The following is a 9600-nucleotide window of genomic DNA, read 5'->3' as shown; positions in this document are numbered from 1 at the left end:
ATCGTATCTGTTAGGCAACGAAACACGATTTTTACTGCATAAGGAAAAAAAAATTGGTGACGTTTCACTTCGTGAACGCAGCTTACGCGCAAGCGTATGGACGCCGCAAACATGTACAGCGAGTACCACCACTGTGAAGCACAAACAGGAAGGGCGCGAACGCGATCACGGACGCTACATTGATCTCGACGGTAGTAGTAGTAGTAGTGATTTTAAGATGAAAGGAAGAGAAAAGTGCAGTGCCGTAACTGTCTCTCAAGGGAGGGCACCTCAACAGCACTGCACAGGGAAAGCGCAAGTGTTACATGTTGAGAGAAACGCCGCCAACATGCATTCAGTCAATCCAGCGACGCAGGCGGCGTCACACGGCCCTCCTCCGAAGCAGTCACCCGGTGATAGAAATCTGCGACGCACTTCGGCGGTTCGGTCTGGCGGTGTGCATGGACGCGCCGATGAGGAAAAAAGGTAATAGTAATCCCACGTGTCGCGTGCCGCAGTGCTCAAACCGTGCCGTAGCGAGTGTTCACTGCTAAGGCATCTTTAAAATATACTTAAAGACAGCCGTAACGACCTGAGGCACTGGAACTGGTTACGAAGCTCGTACTACATTTGCCTGACACTGAATTGCATACAGAGGTGATCCCAGTTGCCCACAGCGACTGAGCCGAGCTCTGCGCAAGGAAGAAACAAGTTTTAAAGGAGGTACAGAGTTACGAAGAACGAACTCGAAACGCAAGCGCAAAACGTGAAACCCATTCAGGCACAAGTACTTTGTCCTTAGTCAAACACCTGTGCTAAATTTCGTTTCATTTGCTCCGCCGTACGCGGCTCGAGGCCCTAGACGAGCCCGATTACCCCAGTACGTCACGAGTTTCCTAAATTGTTGTATTCTACAGCCGTTCTTTTCTTTTTTAAGTTTACGTTTGGATACGCACTAAAGTTTGTTTATTACTGCACCGGATAAATTTGTTGAAAACAGGAGTGCTTCAACAACAACTAACGTCTGTTACCGGTATGCACTTGCGTTTACTAAGTGTTTGCGAAAACACAAATATATGGCTTCATGCCCGTGCGCATTTTCAAGGCTAGTAACGACATGCTGACCTTTACAGAGCCTGTACCTTCACGTACTGCGGCGTTAACGCAGTGCGGCGGGCCCTTGATTGCACTCGTCTGCAGGCAGAGCGATTTGACGCTGACCTCGGCGTCTCTAATGGAATAGTAAGCTGTTGGGCTCGTTGGCTTGACATGATTTTTGCAAAGGGGAGCGCAGAAGCGTTGTGGAAAGAGGAGACGTGAACAGGAAAGACGCTCACATGCAACTAAGTATATGTTCAGAGACAAAATGATTTCACACAACCTAAAAAGGATCAGAAAGAAACACGGTGTTGACCTTGTCTTCACAGCTCCTCTCAAGCTTTCTCGGTTGTGCGCCCTTGCAAAACGGCCATAACAAGAACAAGACCTATGAAAAGAAGCACACGAAACCGCTCGCCTCCTGTGCTACCGAAGTTGTATATCAGATACCACTGGACTGTGGGATAGTTTACATTGCGCAGACGGGGCGCAGTCTAAATGACAGGCTAAGAGAACGTTCTTCATATTAAAAGGCCCTGAGCAACTCTGCGCCCCATACTGCTAACTGCAGGGATTGTTGATGTTAGCGCCTTTTCGATAAAACCGAGATTGTAAGTAGATCTAAAGGCAGACTCGAAAGGGAAATCCTCGAGGCTGATCAGATTCATGTTCATGCTTACCTTTCTTTTGGTGCCCCGTCAATGCATCTGATGGATAAGGAATTTACGTTCCCCACCCTTGCTGAAGTTTCTACACCCTCCCACCTCTGACACTCTCCCCCCCCCGAAGTTTTTTATTGCGAAGCAATACTACTTTAGGTCGCGCTTCAGCCCGTTCCGTGGGGAGGCGGTGGTAGGCACCATTGACCTTTAGCGTGACCTCGCTGCGTGACGTCACACCAGCTGTGTAAAAACGGGGCCCCATCTCACGCCGTCGCGAGGCGAGGCGGTAGCCACCAACGGCGGCCTAATTCCCGCTCCTCTCACCAGGGGCGCTGCTATTGCTTCGCAATCACCAGGCTTAACCAAGCTAAGCCATGGCCGCTTTTCTTTAGTGACTTCTGTCAGGCCACTTGCATGTGCCGTTGTTGCTATAACCTACACTATAGCTGTCATAATTGATGTAGTGATGCATGCCACGTTGTTAAGCAAATTTTATATGTGCGAAAAGCGTAAACATTTTTTTTTGCAATACTGAATGGCAGCGCATGCGCATTAACGTTCCTGCTGGTTTGTCTCTGAGCATATACTCTCGCTGTGAGCGTCTTTCCTTTCTTCGTCTCCTTCTTCCGCAACACTTCTGCGTTCCCCTTTCCAAAAATCGTCTCTAATCGACTTGAACCACAGTATATGATGAGACCTGCGTTGAATGTAGCTTCGCCTTCATTTACACACCTATGCGTCTATTTTGCGAGAGAGAAAGTATGGTTCGCAGCAAAACTAGAGGGCCTGACGTGCTTTGCTGCTCGAGACGCACACGCTTGCGAGATCGCCTTATCACCGTCTCGGCAGCCATTTCGACCTACCGTCGCGCCGCCCATAGTCGCTGGAATAGCACCGCAGCGTCGACACCCAAACGGAAAGGGCGCAAAAACTGGTGTGCCACAGGGAACGCTCCATTGCCACACATGCAAGGAAGAGACGCCGCGAACATGCACAGCGAGCACCGCGGCGCCTAAGCAAAACGATTTCAACGAAGGCGAGCTTTGTGGTCGAAACGCAGCCTCTTGCGTAGGCCGATCTTTTGTTATTGTTTCGCACTTTTAATATTTGAGCCTGAGAAAATTTGACATAAATGACATGCGCTGTCGATGTTTTGTTACATGACATTTGTTTGTGGGCTGTCATTCTCACAATTCCGGAGAATAACTTTAGAAAGGAAGCACGACAAAGCTTGAGCAACTGCGGTGCCGTATAGAATACTTCATAGCGTCAAACAAACGCTACCGATTGAAAGAACTGGCCAGTAAATGTGACACAGCAAGTTAGTTTGTCCTCCTCAGCTGCGGTATACAAACAAACACTAGTGTTACACGTTTGCAACTTACCACTCAATATTGTGAAGCGATTTGAAAAGCTGTTATATCCCCAAGCTGTCGCGGGTTAGAAGGATGTGGCAAGATTGACAAACTCGTTTTACTGTTTCCTTAATGTCTGAGTAATGTTGTGAATGTGCTCTTCTCTCATTTTCTAGTGTCATAGCAACATATGTAATTTCTACAAGGAGCAAAGCGTGTAGAAAATTATTGCGCTATGATATTTAGTTTATTAGAGTGATCAACACTTTATAAAGAGGCGCAGTCCGTCAGTTCACTGTACATTGACCAAGGAGACCACGTGGTACATCAGAATACTGCGAATATTTTACAGCGAAGCTGTATATGACTGACCGATTCGTCCATGCGTCCGTCTGTCGGCTGTGCGTCGAGAACTCTGGCGCAACCCCATGCGCATGCGCGAAAAAGAAAAATAGAGAGGCGCGCGATTGGCTGCGCCAGTAGTGACGTCATTGCTCTATGTCCCAGCAGAGGGCACGCGCAGCTAGCTGCTTCTCTTCGCCTCTGAAAGGAAGAGGCCCCGTGTCATACGTATTCCCGAGGAGCAGGTAGCTTTCGATTAGCAACGCCGCGAGCAGAACCGGGGACGAGCTCGTTTACGATGTGCCGATGCTGCAGCCCGGGCACAAGAACAGGCTCGTGCAGTGTAAGCAGCAAGTGCGTACCGAGAATCCGGCAGCCAACCAAGCCGTCGTTTATGGAACCGTCGAGATTAATTCATTGATGAACACCGGGGCTGCACGTATCAGCTTCGCTGGTTAACTATCTGTACTGAGTGCTAGGGGCGATGGTTTTCATGACTAATTTAGTCCTAAGCGAATGCAACGTTTCATGTCATAATCCAGAGACAGATATGATCTGTTGAGAAAAACACCACAGCCGTCTATTGCGTACGCAGCGGTGGGAATTTTTTAGGGCGAAAGCCTTATATGGCTTTTTACGCGGCGTCTAGTCCGGCGAGACAGAAGATATTAGGATTGGCTCATACCCCCGTGAGCAAGCAAAGATGGAAAAGCTGTATTTATTTATTTATTTATTTATTTATTTATTTATTTATTTAAAATACTGCTGCTCTCGATCGAGAACATAATAGGTGGGAATATTGAGCGTACATTGTACAAAAATAAAAATAAATATAAGTGAGGGAACTAAAGAAAGAAAGAACGAAGGAAAAAACTCAGTGCTCTTTCACTCTGTGAAGAAGGATGACCAGTGAAGCTGTGTATGTGGGCCCTTTAATGGCGAATTGTACCTCCACCACGGGTCACTCCTGTGTTGCACTATCTTCGGGATCGGCGCACTTTTGGGGAGTGCTTACCGCCTGCTTCCCCTCTGCCGCGGGTCGGCCCGGCATTGCACAACTTCAGCATCGGCCCAGGTCTGGGGAGTGCTTAACGTCTGCTTCACCACTGCCGCGGGTCGGCCCGGTATTGCACTATCTTCGGTATCGGCCCACGTATGAAAAGGTCTTGTTCTACGCGTGGAAGCGATCCGCCAGATCCTAACAATACCCACCTTCGCTGTAAAATGGAAGAAAGCCTGGAGTGGCTCCTTGCAATGGCTCATGCCCCAAGAAAGCGGCGCGTAGTCCAGTGAGACAAAAATATCATCGGACCCGGGCATCCAAAACCGGCTCGTCCAGCTGACCGAGGATGCAACCAGGACCAACGGATTCCTGGCTGATGCCTGGAGAGAAAAAAGGAGCGACTCTATCTCGCGCCGTAACTCTAAGCAGACGCAATAAAAGTTTTCTCGCTCTATCTCTGTCAGGAATTTAAATTATGGGGTTTTACGTGCCAAAACCACTTTCTGATTACGAGGCCCGCCGTAGTGCAGGACTCCGGAAATTTCGACCACCTGGGGATCTTTAACGTGCACCTAAATCTAAGTACACGGGTGTTTTCGCATTTCGCACCCATCGAAATGCGGCCGCCGTGGCCTGGATTTGATCGCGCGACCTCGAGCTCAGCAGCACAGCACCACAGCCACTGAGCAACCACGGCGGGTTCTGTCAGGAATGGCTCGTGCCCCCGTAAGCAAGGAAAAATGTTATGGCTGAATATGAATGAAGAAACGAAAGAAAGAATCTAAGAAGGAACGAAAGAAACAAAGAAAGAAAGAGCGAATGGAAGAAAGAACGAAAGAACATTTAGTTAGTGCATTAGGTGCTCGCATGAGTCGTTAAGGACGTCGACATAGAAGGTTATACGTTTACCTCACGCTGCGACTCGTTATGCCTTGCAATACGTCTGACCCCTCCAATCATATCACTTAATGCATTACCGCGTGTGCAGCAGGCTTTCACCTTCCAGAGTTAAGGAGTGTAACATGCTGCCGAACTTTTTTTCATGTATTCGTTCACGGAGCCTACCATTTTCAAGACAACCCATGTAAAAAATACATCAGACCTATTTTACAGCATAAGTTGATTTCTAGCACGCTTATGTGTATAGTAATTCTAATTGCAGGATTTCCTCCTCAATGGATTTCCTACCTGTGGTTAGCATACCACAAGTTCGCCAGCATTGGTGCATGTTAAAAGAACAAAAAGAGATACGAAAATACGACACATCACAAAAAGAATAACACTATAACGACAATATTATCGTAAATCAATTCTTTTTCTTCTTTTACCCCCTCTTTTACCATTTGCCCTGGAACCTGCTAAAACAACGAAATGACATAAGAGGCTTGTGTAAAACATAAACGAAATACCATAGGAGGTCCTTTACTTCACTACAAAAGCATGTATATTAGCAGTAAAAATGCGTTGTTTTACAGTGAAATCGGAAATTATCGTCAAGGCGCCGGACGACGTGCACAACGCTTAACAATACCCACAACACTCAAGAGCGGCTGAGCCAACCGAGCAGCTGTCAGCCGTTTCGCCGTCTCGGACGAAACCTCTAGACTTTCCAACAGACGTAAGGGAAAGGGAAAATCTTTCCTTTCCTAAGCGCGATAAAGGTTGCTTTATTAATGCGTTAGCACTCTTGGGTTACTTCGCACCCTTTCCGCGGGCCAACTATCCGTCTATGTTTGCATCTTTCTGTATCGGTATGGTTGTATCCACCCGTTTCCCCGCTTACCTGAATCGCTGAGTAGTCCCTAATAGAATGAGAAGTGCATCGGGCTGCTGTGCGGAGAAAACAGGATCCGAAACCAACCATCACACCACTATGGATCACTTGTACATACGTGCTGCTTTTCAATGAACCTCATTCACGCTCGCGTGGGTTATTGCAAAAACGGGACTGGATATATACCACTTTCTTAGAATACCTTTGAGGCCGACATGGAGCACTGGGTATGTGTCCCTTACTCTGTGCTTCAATGAACCTCTCTGAGCTAACGTGAGTCGCTGGGTGTGCACAGCTTTTCAATGAACGTCTTTGATACCAACTTGGCTGAGAAGGTATGTACCACTTATGTGCTGCTCTAGAATTACGATAAAGAATACCGCCAGAACACACCTCACGATGGCTGTCAGCGGTAATGTGTTTAGCATTGAATGAATATAATGACGCAACTTACTGCCGCCGTCTAACTGAGTTATGTATGAGGGCTGTAAACCAGTGGAAGTCCTCTTTCGCCCTTAATTCCCTTAGAGTACTTGGCGCCATCTGGTGCCGCCGCTGTAGTGCCTGCGCGTGGCCTAAGAACCGCATGGCGGGCAGGCGCGTGCGAACGCTGGGAAACGCGTGAACCGACAACCGAGCGCCTCAATGGCGCTTCTTTCTGGACACTCTGCGCCATCTGGTGGCACTGGCGAAACACCCGCAGATGGCCTCCGAGACGAGAAGCGTGGCGCGCCGGTGCCGGCCAACGCTGAGGATTGGCCCCTCGCTTGCCTCACACCCAGTGGCGCATACTCAGTGACCCTAGTTGGCAAGAGATTCATTGAATAGCGGCACATACCCAGTGCATTCATGGCGCAGCTCGCTTGAGCGTAGGCGCGAAATGCCTTCATTCAAAAGCGCAACATGTCCAGTGCAATTGTGGCGCAGCGTACTAATGCGTCGGGTTGCTCACCTTCAGGAACCGTTGTGAAATGGGTTCGTTTAAGAACGAATAATGAAGGAATCATCATCGCATAGGTTCAAGCTTCTTTTTTATTGTTGCAGCATCCATGTCATGTCCACATTATTGCCATTAGCATTGAAGCGATGCAGCGGCACACTGTATAACCGCTGGCGAAACGTGGATGCAGCCGACCTCCTCTCTCGCGCTTCGCACTGCACACGTTACGGCATCTAGCGCGACCACAGTGAAGTCGCGTGTGGCGCAAGTTCAATCGCGCCAAGCTTACGGACAGACAGACAAGGAACTTTATTGGGCTGCACCCCATACGCAGAGGCACATACCTAGAGTTACCCAAGTTAACGTCACAGAGGTTCATTGAAGAGCGGCGCACACCTACGGCACTTACCCAGTGACCCAAGTTAAAACGCTTCACTGGATAGCGGCATGGGCCGAGTGCCACGTGTCCAGTGCTGCATCTCCAGTTACGCACACCCACGTCAAAGTGTGTTTAGAAAACGTTTATTCAACAAGAGACGATGCAAACACTGAGTCACAATCGCGGCACGATTCCACCAGGACGATCACATATAAAAAGTACGAAGCACTGTATACACGGCACGTTTTCAAAGCAGTGTCCGAGTCCTCACTCACTAAGACATGACCATATAGACCCACGCAACACACAGTTACACAGAAACTAATTGTCAGGTTATATAAAATGATGAGTGTAGAAAATGGTTATAGAGATCCGTTGAAGAGCGGCACATGGGCACACAGTGCCACATACTCAGTGACCCAAGTAGGCCCGACGGTTGCTTTCGAACCCTGTTCCCTCAGTGCAGCAGCCCGATGCGCTACACAGTCGAACCAGGTTGGTGGAAAAACTGTTGGAGACAAATATTCAGTCCCCGGATAGGGCCGGAAGCATCAAAAGAATGCTAATCGCAATAAACTACTGGCCTGCATAAGATTCCGGCAAAAGTTATGCTTTGAATTCATCCGATGCTGGGCAGAACTGAACCCGAGCTAGGCTCGGACTTTACCATGTCGCCGCTAGATGCCGCAGCTTGTGCCGTCGGGAGCGCGAGAGTACATGTCCTGACTGCATACGTGTTTCGGCGGTGGCAATACTGTTTGTCGCTGCATTGCTTCTGTGCTCATCGCAATAACGTGCACATTATTCCTGCGATGAGTCCTCTCTGTATTATTTTCTTTTTAAAACAACAAAGCTTCCCCTATACAAGGCCTTATTCTTTTCAGTCGCATTAACTACTGTCGTGTTGTTTGGTGCAGTATGACTTACTACTATTATTACTTTACATAGAATACAAAAAAAAATGGTAATGAGAGCATTCTGAAAGTTCCCCACAATACGCATACACGTCTCATTTTTAAAAGGCCTGTTTACTTCCTAAACGTAATATTTATGACTCAATCCTAATTCAACGGTATAAGACTTCTGTTCAAGAAATACTAACACTTTAAACACTACCTTGAGCTTAAAACTCAGAGAGGGGAAACTAAGTACACGCATTGCGAAGCCTGCGAGGTACCACGGGCAAATACTATGTACAGATACTAAATGCAGTGGTTTGACTTGCGGTCAGCTATGAACAAAATCTACGTTGTCTAACATTTTTTTTATTGTTCTTTCTTTTTCTCCTGCTTGGGCAAAAAGGAAAAACATCATATTTTGTCACCATGCATTACTTGAATTGTGCATTGCAGAATGTATCGCGTGACAAATGTTTAACTTCATTTACGTAAGAATGTTAGAAGGGATTGGATTGTTATTTATACTGTGTTGTGTTTTTAAATCTCGATTCACTTCTATCATTCCAAACGCTTATTCTATATGTGCTTTATTTTTCGCCATATCATTCTATATATCTGCATTACGCAAATTCAACTTCTTGTTGAGAGAACGACGGATCCACTGAATATTTATTTACAGTACACCCTGCAGCGCCGAAGCATTATAGCAGGGGAGTGGGTACAACATGAAGTGACTATCATACAAGAGGGAGGGATGACAAAGGAGCAATGCATCAAGATAAAAATAAGTACATGAAAAAAGTACATGAAAAACAATACAAGAAAAACAATACAAGAAAAGTTCATTCAGCCTGCAGTCATTGGTTTGGAAGACGATTGCAATTACAAATCATTGATTAGTCTTAGAAATGCATCCCGAGGAGCACTCACAACTTCAACTGGCAACTTATTCCATTCAGAAATACTGCGGGGAAAAAAAGAAAACTTCATATAGTTCGTTTTGCAGGAAATTTCACGTATTTTGAAACTGTGGTCTCTTCTGTTTGAGATATAGTGGGGTGCTTTAAGGTATTTTAGCTTGTCAATGCCTGTCGCGTCAGTGTATATTGCGTGTAGAAGTTTCAGTCGGTGCTTCTGGCGTCTTATGTGTAGCGGTTCTAGTCCGATGT

This window comes from Dermacentor andersoni, chromosome 6 (assembly GCF_023375885.2).
Source record: "Dermacentor andersoni chromosome 6, qqDerAnde1_hic_scaffold, whole genome shotgun sequence".
NCBI lineage: Eukaryota > Metazoa > Arthropoda > Arachnida > Ixodida > Ixodidae > Dermacentor > Dermacentor andersoni.
This window is presented reverse-complemented; position numbering follows the sequence as displayed.